The sequence below is a fragment of the Rhincodon typus genome, chromosome 23, assembly GCF_021869965.1.
Source record: "Rhincodon typus isolate 14 chromosome 23, sRhiTyp1.1, whole genome shotgun sequence".
Lineage (NCBI taxonomy): Eukaryota > Metazoa > Chordata > Chondrichthyes > Orectolobiformes > Rhincodontidae > Rhincodon > Rhincodon typus.
The window spans coordinates 9,544,524-9,550,563 of NC_063354.1; positions in this window are offsets into that span (position 1 = coordinate 9,544,524).

A 6,040-nucleotide genomic window follows, 5' to 3' on the forward strand; every position below is an offset into this window, starting at 1 on the left:
TCCAATGTGTGCAGGAGGGTTTCCTGACACAGTATGTAGATAGGCCAACAAGAGGCGAGGCCACATTGGATTTGATACTGGGTAATGAACCAGGCCAGGTGTTAGATTTGGAGGTCGGTGAGCACTTTGATAGTGACCACAATTCGGTTATGTTCACTTTGGCGATGGAAAGGGATAGGTATATACCGCAGGGCAAGAGTTATAGCTGGGGGAAAGGCAATTATGAGGCGATTAGGCAAGATTTAGGATGCATAGGATGGAGAAGGAAACTGTAGGGGCTGGGCACAATTGAAATGTGGAGCTTGTTCAAGGAACAGCTACTGCGTGTCCTTGAGAAGTATGTACCTGTCAGGCAGGGAGGAAGTGGTCGAGTGAGGGAACCGTGGTTTACTAAAGATGTTGAATCTCTTGTCAAGAGGAAGAAGGAGGCTTATGTAAAGATGAGGCGTGAAGTCTCAGTTAGGGCGTTTGAGAGTTACAAGTTAGCCAGGAAGGACCTAAAGAGAGAGCGAAGAAGAGCCAGGAGGGGACATGAGAAGTCTTTAGCAGGTAGGATCAAGGAAAACCCTAAAGCTTTCTACAGGTATGTCAGGAATAAAAGAATGACTAGAGTAAGATTAGGGCCAGTCAAGGTTGTGCGATGAGTCCGAAGAGATAGGAGAGGCGCTAAATGAATATTTTTCGTCAGTATTCACGCAGGAAAAAGACAATGTTGTCGAGGAGAATACTGAGATACAGGCTATTAGAGTAGATGGGATTGAGGTTCATAAGGAGGAGGTGTTAGCAATTCTGGAAAGTGTGAGAATAGATAATCCAGATGGGATTTATCCTAGGATTCTCTGGGAAGCTAGGGAGGAGATTGCAGAGCCTTTGGCTTTGATCTTTATGTCGTCATTGTCTACAGGAATAGTGCCAGAAGACTGGAGGATAGCAAATGTTGTCCCCTTGTTCAAGAAGGGGAGTAGAGACAACCCTGGTAATTATAGACCAGTGAGCCTTACTTCGGTTGTGGGTAAAGTGTCGGAAAGGATTATAAGAGATAGGATTTATAATCATCTAGAAAGGAATAATTTGATTAGGGATAGTCAACACGGTTTTGTGAAGGGTAGGTCTTGCCTCACAAACTTTATTGAGTTCTTTGAGAAGGTGACCAAACAGGTGGATGAGGGTAAAGCGGTTGATGTGGTGTATATGGATTTCAGTAAAGCGTTTGATAAGGTTCCCCATGGTAGGCTATTGCAGAAAATACGGAGGCATGGGATTGAGGGTGATTTAGCGGTTTGGATCAGAAATTGGCTAGCTGTAGGAAGACAGAGGGTGGTGGTTGATGGGAAATGTTCATCCTGGAGTTCAGTTACTAGTGGTGTACCGCAAGGATCTGTTTTGGGGCCACTGCTGTTTGTCATTTTTATAAATGACCTGGATGAGGGCGTAAAAGGATGCGTTAGTAAATTTGCAGATGACACTAAAGTCAGTGGAGTTGTGGATAGTGCAGAAGGATGTTGCAGGTTACAGAGGGACATAGATAAGCTGCAGAGCTGGGCTGAGAGGTGGCAAATGGAGTTTAATGCGGAAAAGTGTGAGGTGATTCACTTCGCAAGGAGTAACAGGAGTACAGAGTACTGGGCTAATGGTAAGATTCTTGGTAGTGTGGATGAGCAGAGAGATCTCGGTGTCCATGTGCATAGATCACTGAAAGTTGCCACCCAGGTTGATAGGGTTGTTAAGAAGGCATACGGTGTGTTAGATTTTATTGGTAGAGGGATTGAGTTTCGGAGCCATGAGGTCATGTTGCAGCTGTACAAAACTCTGATGCGGCGCACTTGGAGTATTGCGTACAGTTCTGGTCGCCGCATTATAGGAAGGATGTGGAAGCATTGGAAAGGGTGCAGAGGAGATTTACCAGGATGTTGCCTGGTATGGAGGGAAGGTCTTACGAGGAAAGGCTGAGGGACTGGAGGCTGTTTTCGTTAGAGAGAAGAAGGTTAAAAGGTGACTTAATAGAGACATACAAGATGATCAGAGGATTAGATAGGGTGGACAGCGAGAGCCTTTTTCCTCGGATGGTGATGGCTAGCACGAGGGGACATAGCTTTAAATTGAAGGATGATAGATATAGGACAGATGTCAGAGGTAGGTTCTTTACTCAGAGAGTAGTAAGGGCGTGGAATGCCCTGCCTGCAACAGTAGTAGACTCGCCAACTTTAAGGGCGTTTAAATGGTCATTGGATAAACATATGGATGATAATGGAATAGTGTAGGTTAGATGGGCTTCAGATTGGTTTCACAGGTCGGCGCAACATTGAGGGCCGAAGGGCCTGTACTGCGCTGTAATGTTCTATGTTCTATGTTGTATTTGGATAGACTGTACACTCCAAACAGCATAAGATATTTTGGGCATTGGTGGCTTCAGTGCTGCATGGATTTTGATGCCATCATTATATTTTTGGATCAGGCTTAAGTACAAAGGCTTGTTGACATTTGCGTATTTGCCAGCTACTGGATGACAGCTTTGCATTTGGAGGTGCCTGAGTAATTCTGTTGCATTTCAAATGTCCAAACATTCAATTTGCAACTGATTCTGTATCCATGGATCCGCTGAATAAATTCGAAGCACAAAATATTTCACATTATCTCGCAAATTCTCTCATAAAGTAGATAGATTGAACAACCACAGCATCTCTGAAATGTGTAGCTCAGCAGAATTATCACATAGGAAAACATGTTTCATTTGGTCATGAATGCTCTTGCATACCTGTTATATTTGTAGTGCATAAGCTTACAGTTGAGAGTTTTTAGATCAGGGAGTTCAGAGACAATACTGTGTGGCCTGATGCAAGCTGGCTTGGTGCTGGGTGTCACTGCAATTAATGTCACTTTCCTGGGCTAGGCAGGGGAACTGTGAAGCACCTGCCAGCCAACCTGCTTATGCCTGCAGTTCAACAAATCCCACTTGAAGAATTGCATTGGGGCACCAGGCAAATGTGGGGTTGCACTGAGTTGCAGGCCCTTATACATAGTCAAACATCAGTGAGAGCTGTGAGGTTTACCCATCATATGTGGAGTGAGAGACTGTTAGGATTGTTCATTGCATTCACAACTCAGTAATCAGGCCTCAAGATTCACTGTTCTCCCCACCAAATGGTTGACAGCTATACTCCTTTGTGAATTAAAAAAAATCATTTCTCCCCTCTGCTGGGGCATTGCTGCATTGAATGAGCTCACAGTACTGTGCATATTACACCATGTTCAATTATATCTCGACCTTTGCTGCTGTCAGTTTATTTTAGCTGTGTTGATGAGGAGGTGGGTGAATTCCAGAAGGATCGTGACTTTAGAATGTTCTAATTAGCTTTAAATAAGGGCACAGACATCCAGTAACATGGAACCGCCATCACTACGAACAAACCTTTCCTTATCTCACATACAACTGAACAGCACAGAGTGAATGAATATCATATTACCATATGAGCATTCATTTATGTTCCCTTTCCTCAGTAATTTGCTTGTGGTGCCATCAACCCTGTGTTCATCAGCCTACACTTTTTCCCACTCAAGCAAAGCCTGGATTTTAAAATTCTCATCCATGTTTTTAAATCCCGTTGTGGCCTTGGTCCCTTGCTGTCTATGTGATCTCATTCAGCCCCACAAAAGCTGGCATGTCTGCACTCATCTAATCCTGACCTCATGAGCATTTCTGATTTGATAGCTCTGCCATTGAAGGCTGTATCTTCTGCTGCCTGCCCAGTAATCCCGGGAATTCCATCTCTTATCCTCTACAATTGTTGACTGTGATCTCTTACCTATTTGAATAAGCTTTAGGACGTCTGCCCTATATTGCCTAATGTGGCTTGGTGTCTAATTTTGCTTTAGAACATTGCTATGAAGTGTCTTGGAATCTTTTATAACCTTACATAATAACATTGTTGTTGTTAAAAAAAATCAGTGAAGATTTGTCTGTGAACATTCCGGGTTATCATTGTCCCTAACGAACACAGAGAGCGCTGGGGAAACTCAGCAGGTCTGGCAGCATCTGTGAAGAACAAAGCAGAGTTGACAAAACAGAGTCCAGTGACACTTCTTCAAGAAAACCTGCTGAGTTTTTCCAGCATTCCCAGTATTTGCTTCAGATTTCTGGCATCTGCTGTGCTTTGCTTTTGTTACTGTCTGTATTTAGTTTAATTGATCCCAAACTACAAATTCAGCAAAATGGCTTGAATTCCAATTTCACACCAGGAGGCTTTAGCAGGTGAACTGAGATGAACTTGGTTGCATTAGTGAGGCAAGACCAGTTTGTCTTCTGATAAAACAGTTGCTCCTTCATTCAGATTGCTCAGAGACAAGTCCCATAAAAAAATTTAAACAAGCATGAGGACAAACTGGACTTCTGATAACAATCTGAGTCTTGTGAACTTGATGAACAATCAATCTAACCCTGAAAATTGATGTATTATTAAAATTTTTAAACAATCTGAAAAAAGGTTGGCTTACAGTATTTCAACTTCTCAACTCCATGTGTATGTCTAAGTCTTTATTTTGCTCTCTGCAATTTTTTTAAGTACAATGACTATTGGTGCTATTCATTTCCTGGTTGGCCACCTGTGAGAATTCTTTAATGTGATTGGCTGTTTCATCAGCTTCATACCATCACTGGGCCACCACAATGCAAATCCCCATTCGAGAATAATCGGCAATTCACTGACATTGAGAGGGTTAAAATTCTTGAGACACAGATCACTAGATCTCACAGTAAGGCTTTCTTCAAGGTCGCAAAGAGTGCCCTTGTGTTGCCACTGACTGTGAAACCCAGGTCATTATATTTAATATTCATTGTTGCATCTCGATCAAATGTTCTTCAACCTGACTGTCTGGGAATAAAACAAAGCTGAAAATTTCTTGTTCATGACAGCAAAACTTTAAAAACAGCATTAACATGCACAAATTCATTTTATATTGTAAAAAAGTCTCTTGTTCAAATTGACCAGTCGAATTTCAGTGGAAGTCTTGTTTAGTATCTTGTGTCACTGAACAAGCTGATTGGTCTGTGGAATTGAAGATGAATAGTTGTCAGCAATTCATAAAATAGAACTGATATCGCTCAATTTCCTGAGGCAGTTTTTAAATAATTATCACTTGTAAACTAATTAAACCATCGGGATATCTTTATTATTTACACTGTGTTAGATTTTCACAACTAACATTTTTGTTCTCAAACAGTTTTAAATCTCTTGAAGTTGAAAATTTCTTGCTAATTCAAATGCGTTGCCCCCCACACCCCCATAATGGAATCGCAGCACCAAAACATATCCTGGATGTTCTGGGTATCCTGGATTTCTTGGATATCTTGGATACAATAACAAAGAGAAAGTGTCTTCTACTGCCAATTGTCACATCCAATGTGGTTACATACAAACACGGAACAAGAGTAGGCCGCTCAGCCCTTCAAGTCTGTTCCAGCATTCATTAAGATCATGGTGGATCTGACTTTAGCCTCAACTCTATGTTCCTGCATTCCCCAGCAAATCCTTTATTCCCTTGGTAACCAAGAATCTATCTGCCTTTGCCTTAAAATATATAGAAGATGGTGCATCCACTGTCTCTGAGGAAAAGAATTCTAAAAACTCACAACCATCCAAGACATTTTTCCCCCCCTCGTCTCTGCCTTAAATGGGTTGACCCCCTTATTTTTAAACTATGACCTGGAAGTAGCAACAAGCTAAAAGACTATAGTCACATGTAATATCAGGTTTGGTCTTGGGGAAATTTGGATGGGATTTGATAAAGAAAAGGGGATTGGTTAACGTTTGTTGTTATTTCATGTGTCTCAGGATATTTTCTTCCCCCATGGTGAAGCAAACAAAAAGGATTAACTCTATCATGGCAAACTGCCAGTACAAGAGAATATCTGGGAATTAACATAGCAATTGTGGAACAGTGTGTATTTGTGAAGAAACCTTCACAGCCATGTTCCTGAAGAGTACATTAACAATTATAATTGGGTCATAACAAGGCCAGATAAAGTTACCTAAAAGGCAAAAGA